The following is a 10107-nucleotide window of genomic DNA, read 5'->3' on the forward strand; positions in this document are numbered from 1 at the left end:
TGCGAATGTTCAAGGACACTTTTGAGTGATCATGGTGTGGCGGCGGCGGCGGTAAGCCCCAGAGTCTATAGTACACTCGAAAACTCCAGCCCTGAGATTAACTAATAATAATATTTTGAATTCCTGTTCCTCTATGAATCGAAGGATACCCTAAGCTATATTTTCTGAAAACTTTATTCAAAAATTCCAAAAACTGACGTACAGAGCACGAGTTGAAGTGAAAAACGGATTAAAATCGACTTTTTCAAAAAAGTAAGTTTTTTGGCTTTAATTTTTAAACTAAAAAAGTTACAACTTTTTGTCTTAAGAAAAAAAGATGCGCAATCAAATTTTACATCCATATATATCTTTTGAAAATTAAAATTCGAAAATTTTTTCTAAAGCCTCCAGGGGACTTCGTTTTCGCACGAAAAAATTTTATGTGCCCTTATTGCATCCGGAACCACAATTAAAATCTGAAGAGAAATTTTTTTGATATAATACTGTTTCTATTTAAATTGCTTGCAATATAACTTAAAAACGTATAATTATGGAAAATCACAAAAAACATTTTTTCAACAAATAATTTGTTTATAACCATTTTTTTGTTTATTGTTTAATATTGGAGCATCTTTAACTAATGTTACTATATTCAACTTAGGCGATTTGAACAATTTTAATATTATTGACGAGCACCGGGAACGTCAAATAGAAAAACTGGTAATTTTTCATCATATTTGTTTATTTATAAAAAAATTAAAAACCTAATTTAAAAATTATACTTGAAAGCTGTCTTAGAAAAAAAATTTTGTTGTCCAAATTGCTTATTATTTGTGGGCTGCACCTTATTTTGAACCAAAAAAGTCCTTTTTTCCCCACTGTGCATCAGCTAGCAAGATGTCTACACGCTGAGGGCCAAACAATATTTTCTTAATAACATTATTTTTTTAATAACATGTTAACAAATCTTTTAAACAATTTTATGTACAATTCATGCCAAATATCGTTAAAAAATATATTACTTTCAACATTCCTTAATTGTTTAATTAGTTCCAGGAAATAATAACTTTTTATGAATAAAAAGAAAAAATTGCTTGAACAAATGGAATGATTTAACTAATTACCAAATTTGTTGAAGAAGAAACATTTTTTACTCTTTAAAATGATAATTTGTATCGTTAATTTAAAAAAATCTGCCCGATAAGCGAGCACATTCTTATCGCGCGCTACGCGCGTGGCTCGATTATGTATTTGCTTCGCGCTACGCGCTCGGTGTTTATATTTTCGCACATTCTTGCGTAAACATTTAAAAATTAAGACTCAAAACAACCACCACTGTAATTTTGTGATTGTGAATTCTCTTCCGTTAAAAGAGCTTAGCTCGAGAGTTTAAGCGCACCTACGGCACGCGACTGCTGGCAATCGCACTCCGCGCTTGGTCTTTCCATTTCTCCCGCATTCGTTCTTTTCTCCTTCTCCTTTTTCTTTTCTCCTTCTCCTTTTGAAATCAAAGGTGAATGGACCGACAACTGTAATTTTGTGATTTTCAACTCTCTTTCGTTAAAGCTCTTTTGGCTTTAACGAACACATTCTCATCGCGTATCTCGTGATGCCAGGGATTACTTATTAAAAAATTGCAAAATAAAAAGCAAATTGTATTTATCATCATTATTTTTGTATTTGTTCCTTATTTTGCTTTAAATTGTATTCTAAGCTGCTTTGAAACATGTTTCATTTGAATAAATGTATATCATCTTATTTCCTTGTTTCTATAATTTTTTTTTTTTAATATTGCTTCTTACGATTAAATAAAAACTACTGCGCATCTGCATATGGTATAATACAGGAACCTACATAGGGTCCTATATAGGATCTTTTGTCGTTTTTCGTCTTGCCTGTGCTTTTTCCAAAAAAGGAAATTTTTAATCTCATGTTTTACGATTAAAAGAAAATCTACTCGTCCTATCGAAAAATAATTAATAATAAATTTGTAGATCTTTTTATGCGAACAACTTTTGTCCGGTGATTTAAGTTCATACTGTCTGTCGTTTTTTCAAACGAATTCAATATTTTTATTTAGAATGTTATTTTTTACGACTAAATCAAAAACTAACTGTCCTGTAAAGAATTATAGCTCTTTTATGGATGAACAAGTTATGTCTCATTTTTTCTCGTAGCTTATATCGAAAAGTGATTCATTCTTAATTTGTAGTTCTTTTTAGGGCGTGCAATTTGAGCTTTTTCATTTTTTTCGTATCTTGCATAGTTTGACAAAAAAATGGAATTTTTGGATTTTTCATTATTTTTGCTACGATCAAATTTGGAGTGTTCAACTTTTCGACCAAATTAAAAAAGTTGTTATCATAGTCCTTTTGGGCTTTCAAAAAACAAAGTATTTCTTTTCTTGACTTTTTTTCATATCATGCGTTTTTGGCTTAAAATGTTCATTTTTGTTTGTTTTTTTAAATTTTGAAAATGCTCTAACTCTGATAATTTTCTTTTTATAGAAAAAAGTCATTGGGATAAATTGTTTGAGTTTCTGAGTACTATAAGCAACCGTACATAGAATTTTTAAATCTTGAAAAAATGTGATTCCAAACATTTTTGGTACGATCAAATTTGGAATTTTCAACTTTCCGATCAAATTAAAAAAGTTTTTATCATTATCTTGTAGGGCTTTCGAAAAGCAAAGTTTTTCTCCTTCTGACTTTCTTTCATATCATGCGTTGTTTGGCTTAAAATGTTCATTTTAGTTTGTTTTTTGGATTTTGAAAATGCTCTAACTCTGATAATTTGCTTTTTATATAAAAAAGTCAGAAGGATAAATTGATTAAGTTTTGAAATACTATGAACAACAGTGCATAGAATTTCTACATCTGGAAAAAATGTGGTTTCAAAAATTTGTCGTACGATCGAATTTTCAATTTTCAACTTTTTGACCAAATTAAAAAAGTTGTTATCATAATCTTGTAGGACTTTCAAAAAGCAACGTTTTTCTTTTTTAGACTTTTTTTCGTATAATGCGTTATTTGCCTGAAATCGTTCATTTTAGTTTGTTTTTCTTGATTTTGAAAATGCTATAACTCTAGTAATTTTTGATTTTTCAAAAAAAGTTATGCCGATAAATTGGTAAATTTTTTGAATTCTATGAATAACCGTATAGAGAATTTGTGAATTTTTAAAAAAGTGGTCTTAAAAATATTCAAAATGTGCCCAATTTTTTGAATTTTCATCTAAAATGGCTGGCTAACGAACTCGACCTTTAGTTTAGGACATTAAACGAGTGTACTAAAGGGCAATCTAATAGATTAATTTTTTTAAAAGTTATCGTGTTCACAGACAGACAGATATACATACAGGCAGACACATTCGTAAAAACCTGGTTTTCGGATTCAGGGGGTCTCAAAACGTAGACATTTGACAATAACTGGGGGTTGGGGGGGGGGGGGGGGTTAAATTTGACACAATTCTAATACCTTCTCTGATAAGCATGTAATGATAACTTTTCACGTTCACAGGCTAAACAAAATTTTCGACTATTACATTTTTAACTTTTTGGGGCATTTTCCGGGCAATAATAGTATTCAATTCTGTGTATGAAATATTTTGTGTAGGAAAAAAAAATTAAGCAATATTAAATTCTGCGTAGAAAATATTCCGTGTAGAAAAAATTATGTGTAAAAAAATTTGGTCTAGAAAAAATATAACAGGATAAAATTCTGTGTAGTAAGTAACTTGCAAAGAAAATATTTAGTGTAGAAAAAATATTTTCCAATAAAACAGTTGCATTTTCAACCGCAGAGAAGTATTTTCAAACAAAATTATGAATCATTATTTAAAAAAATTAATTCTTAACAAAGCGATTTATCTTTTGCCTAACCGGTTGAATTTTCCAAGAACAAAGACGAATTCGCAACGATAAATAATTAGTTCATAATGAAAAAAGATTTTCGTCTTAAATACAAAAAAACAGTTCTTTCTTTTTCAGCCACAAGAGAGAATTTTCCAAAAAAATCTTCGTCAACTGATTCATAACTCATAAATTTATTATTTCAATTTAGTATTCAAAAATTCATCAATGAACGTGCCGTAAATTCGAAAAGGTTATAAATTGAATAGGCACCCAATTTAAATTATTGAATTTAGTTATTATTGTTTCTTATAAATTATAAAATAAGTTCAAATTTCAACCAAGTACTAGCCATTTAAACTATCAAAAGATAAATTCTCAATAAACCAAATTTAGCAGTTGATATTTCAAAAAGGAAAAGTAAGGATTTAAATCACCATTAAATAAAAAAATGCCTTAAATTTCCGGGAATTTATAGGCATTTTTAAACGTAATTTTGGAAAATTTATGGTAAGTTACCATAAATTACCGAACATTTAGAGAAATTTTTAAATTTAATTTTGGGTAATTATCTCCAGTGAGTTGTGATCTTCAATAACTTCTTCAAAATTTTTTGGGAAGATTGGGCGATATATACCTTCTTGACATTCCTCGAATTCATCTAGGGTCATATCGACAACTTTTTTGGTAATCGCATTTTTAATAGCAGATTAATTATTTTCTGTTCCAAATCGTTCAAATAATCTATAAAGTAGTTTATAATATTGATGATAGTAACGTAATTGTTAAAGATAATTAGTTTTAAGATAGTGTTCAATGTAGGTTTAGAAGAAAATAATTAAATACCTAGCTGTTTATTAGGGTGGGCTTTAATGGAACAGAGCTCAAGAGGTCGTGCACCTCCCAGTTAGTTTTTTTATTTCTTTATTACTGTGATACCTTATGATAATTTGGCTTTAAAAGTGAAAAAAGTCGTTGTAGCCGCTTTTAAAACAACTCAAATTTTTGATTTTTCTTTAAATAGTAGTTGGGTTATTGTGTACAGTTTTGTAGCAGTATTCTTGAATCATATAAGAACGTATTATTCAAAAGATCATAATTGCAGCTACATTCAAGCTAGAGCATTGTATTCCTTCTGACTGTTAAAAAAATCAAACTTCTGTCACTTATTTTTTAATAAATTTGAACAGACTTATTCAGGGAAAACGAAATATAGAATAGATATTTAAGTTGTTAGAAAAATAAAAACTGACTTCCGAGATATCAAAATGCTAAATGAGCATACAAACATTTGATCCAAAAACCTGATTCTATACAAAGAAAATCAAGATTTAGTGTGAATTAAAAGCAGGTTCTAAAAATGTTAAACGATTTCATAAAATTTCGAAGATGAATGTAGAAAATATTTAATCGGAATTTTTCAATTTTTGAAGATTAAAAAATATAAAACGAAATGTAGATATTCAAAGGTATCAAAAAAAGTTTAGATACTTCTTGAGAATTTAAAACAGTTTCAAGAAAACAAAAAATGTAATTAACTTCACAGTAGTGGTGGTAAGTTGGTGCCATCGTCTAGAAATGATTTTTTTATAATTAGCCCACAAACATTGGATAATGTTCATTATTTCGGGTGTTATATCAATTCGAAGAAAATAGTTAAATTCGCACTATTTTTGAAGTGGCCTGTAGAGATACGTCGTTTTTCTGTTGGTGGGACACCTTGATAGTATATTCCATAACTGAATTAAGCTCTAAAGAAATGAGACAAGCAAGACTTTGCATCTTCGATAAGGTCTTGTAACATTATTCTTATTTAGAGTCACGATTGCTCTGATTTGTATTTAGAAATTCGACTGATTATTTAATTATGATTCAAACCTTTCTTATCAGGAAAGTATTAAATCAAAATATCGCTCGTTTGTGTCTATTCACATTTTATAGATTGTTTTACGCATTTTACGAGCTCTAGCTAATTGCTATACGATTTTACCCTTACTACAAGAAGGAATGTAATTTAATTTGTACGATGCATTTGTAAATGTGACTTGATTTCGTGCAAATTAATGTGCAATATTTGCTTACGGAATTTTGTCTCATTTTCCTATGGTTAATTCCCTCATTTAAATTAGCTTGCGCTTGTAAAGGCTTTATGTGTCATATATGTCTCGAATAGAAAATGCCTGAGATCTATTTTAGGAATCTCTTAAACTCCTAAGATCCTTCAGGTCCCGTACGATAGCAAGTTAAAAATCCAATAAATAATTATTTAGAATCTAGAAACACTTTACGAATAAATTTTCAACTCTTTCAAATCAGCCACGTTAGTGCCATCTTGAGTTCATATTAAGAACGAGTTGAAGAAGAATGAAAGAGTATCTCTTCGAAATAGCTCGCATTAAAATAATCGTGACGAAACTCCTGAAGAGGATGATAGCTTCTCGACAAGTGGATGTATGGTATTTTTCACAAAAATGTGGAGGATCAGTCGATGTTGTGTGATCTAAAGTTTGCTTTCCTTAAACCACCCGGATTGAAGTTGGGCACGGAGGGTTTTTTTGGCATGTCAAGACGGTGTCATTTCAACTTTAGCATATCTTCAACACATTGTGTGTCAAGATATTCCCAACGATAGTTACAGAGCTTTTCATGCACACCCCGATTATCTAGGACATATGCTATGTAGTTGTCCAGCTCACGCGAAAATGACCTACATCCGCTCTCGAGGCCTGACATAGTTCTCCTTGACTTCGCGAAAAGAACCATGTTTGTTATTGAGTTTTCCTTACCAGCTGACCTTTATACCCTGCATATTATACCATATTTTACATGCATATTATACCCTGCATATTCTGTTAAGCTAATCCCCCTTTTCATCGGCACTCTCAAAGGTCACGAACTTTCACTCGTTAATAGCCTGAAAAGCATCCCTGCGTGTCAGCAACATGCTAAGACACTTGCGAGATAAATGCAAAAGTCGGGCGTCATTGGGTCACTCCGTGTCCTCAGGTTGCTCAAGAGTTTTGTCGAATGGTATTAGGTCATTCACTGGCTGTAACCAACTATTTCACGGACATAAGACCTGCTTACAGCGGAAATTTTATCGCGATTTTGCTGGGAGTGGGTGCAGTTTTTCAGGTAGGTGGTTACAGTCTTTGGTGGTCCTAATATTATGACCCGGAAAAAACCCAAATAACAAACATGGTTCGTTTTTTGAAGACAAGAAGAATTATATCAGGCTTTAAGTACGCAATAGAAGGAATTGTCGAGAATATGAAGTTCCAGTATACAGGCTGTATGATGGAATGGCCCATTTTGAACATTGGCAATCGAAAGAGCGAAAAATGTTACGTTAATAAGTGTAGTCAGGTCATAGGTAAGCTGTGACCTTGATGGACGTATCACTGTCATTCAAACTTCAATATGGTCAGAACATTTTCTCGCAAGCTAGCTTGTGAAAATCATTCTCTTACTCTTTTTTTACTTGAACAATGTACATTAAATAGTAACCACCGAGTGACCTTGACCATGATCATCAAGGTCATATCAAGGTCACTCTTTGCTTTTCAATTGAAATGACTCTGTTTGACATCGGAAATCGAAAAAAGGCCATTTTTTCTATTTGACGTTCCCGGTGCTCGACAATAAAAGGAAAATTGTTAAAATCACCTTATTTGTATAGATTGATATTACTCAAATATGTTTTAAGATTGCATAATAAACTTCAATATTTTTTATACAAAAATAATTTGGGCAAAGAATGTTTTAATAGAATTTTACCTTTTTTCTAAGTTATATTCCACGAAATTTGGATAAAAAAATTATAATCATGAAAAACTTTTTTCTTAAGGTCATATCGTTAATATTGTAAACAAATCTAATAAATAAATTCATAAATCAGGCATTTTTCAAAAGAAAAATTAATTTTTTGTATGTGAATTTTTTATTGAGGTACTTTATCTTTATATCTTTATCTTAGCAAAATGAAAGATTTTTTAAAATCTTATTATTTCATTATACTAATTTACTGAACAAATGAATCATTCAGGCATTTTCATTTTAAATTTTGAAAATATGAACTGACCATCGTAATCAACTTTTACCAAAATTTGTCCGCCATATTTTAAAATATTGAGTCCTTTGCAGAAATATACTTTTTTTGTTCGGATGTTGTCTCCGCCAAGGCATAGATTACAATTTTCCTTGAATTTAGAATTGGTTCAAGTTATCCAAGAAAATGTAGTAAAGTGCTATAACTGATAATAATTTAGAAACTTAAAGTTGAAAAATGTGAAGTTTATCATTATTATACATTTACATTTTTTTAACACGAGAAAAATGCTATTCAAGATATCGAAAATATATCTATTAAAAATTTAAATATATTTGACTCGTAATTTCCAAGAAATTATCAAATGAATCACGAGTTTCCTAAAGATTTTGTATCTAATACCAATCCGCAAGTAATACGATGTACTAATGTAAGGAGCCGTTTATAATCTAGATACGTAAAAAATTGGCATATATAAGAATATAGAAATAACGAAAACAATAGTTTTTTCAAAATATATTTTGCTAACGTGTGAACCCAAGGCATTTTTGGAAGCTTAAAATCGAAAATATTAATAAGTAAGCCTCCTGAAATGATTTTTTAACACATATTGCTATAACATAACATATGTCAAATTGCATCGTTAAGAAAACATTGACACAGTGATAAGAGTTTTAGAACATACGTTACATTTGCGTATAATTAGTTCCTCATTAAATCTCGTTCTGTTTGAAATATTTTGCATAATAATTAAAGAAAATACTACAAATAGTATTTCTCTCTGTTAAAAAAAAATATTAAAATTTGATCCCACAGGCATTGAAAAATGTTCATTGTTTCAGATGAACAAAATGACAAAATTCTGTTATTAAATTCTTTTAATAATTCTTGTTTCACATTTAATACTTAGAACTAACAAATTAGAAAATTCCACAATAATAATAGTGAGGTTGTCCATTTCTTCAGAAATTTCTTTCTAAAATGAGCCTAAGCATTACAAATTTATTACATTATTTGAGGATTCATTTAAATGTTAAGAAAACAAAAAATATCTTCCTTTCTAGCAACATCTAAAAAAATTAAGAAAATGAAGGCCATTCTATAGATAATATTAACAGTAGCCAACCTGTTTAGGAAAAAAAATATTGCCAGTCATATATTAAACAGTAAGAGAACCTAAGCAGCCATCGAAATACACGAAATTCGTAATTAATAAAATATAAACATGTTAGGAAGATAAGCTTCACCCCTCCAAATCGTCTTACAAACATATGAAATTATTCCAAATTACGAAAGAGATAAAGGGTATATAAGAAGACGTTTTGTAGAATATTAATGAAACACTAAATTTCGCAAAGCAGAGAAACTGAAGATAGTTTTTGGTATCGTGCTCCTCGGCTTAGAAGTTTTCGGCAATTTTGTTGGTAAGTATAGTAACGAATATGTAGTTGCTTATCTCGGTGGTCTTCGATGGAACTTAGCACAAAAAGTCTTTGCACCTTCTAGATTTGTTTTCTTCTCATTAATGTGATACCTTATGATCATTTTGATTCAAAAGTGAAAAAAGTCATGATAGCCGTTTTCTAAAACAACTACATATTTTATATTATGGAATGGAGTTATTGTGTAAAGTTTTGTAGCAGTAATCCTGAGTCATAAAAGAAGGTATTATTCAGAAGATCATAATTGCAGATTTATTCAAGCTCGAGCATTTTATTCCTTCTTTTAAATAGCAAATTCAAATTACTGCCACTTATTCTTAAACCATTTTAAAATGATTACTTTAGAGAAAACTAAATATACAATAGATTTTTTAATTGTTACACAACAAAAACTTACTCCCGAGATACAAGGAGGCTCAATGAGAATAAAAATATTTGATCCAAAAAACTGATTCTATTCTCAGAAAATCTATCAACATTATGGAAATTGTGTTCTTTTCTTGCAGAATTATCTCAGCCAGGACATTATATTACTCGCAATGATCTTAATGATGCTCCACCAATTCACCCGGCTCCCTATCAACCGAATGTTGAATTTGTCCAAGGTTTTAGCAAATCTAACTTTAACCATAGCCCTCGCTGCAGACAGTGGATTATATTATGTATAGTATTTATCCGGTAGAGCTTAGACACTACCAGGTGTATACATATGAAACCGGTATTTTTTCAAGAAAAAAACACATTTATTTCAAGAGAATGATAACAAATATTTTATTCAAAGTATGCGC

The sequence above is a fragment of the Belonocnema kinseyi genome, chromosome 9, assembly GCF_010883055.1.
Source record: "Belonocnema kinseyi isolate 2016_QV_RU_SX_M_011 chromosome 9, B_treatae_v1, whole genome shotgun sequence".
Taxonomy (NCBI): Eukaryota; Metazoa; Arthropoda; class Insecta; order Hymenoptera; family Cynipidae; genus Belonocnema; species Belonocnema kinseyi.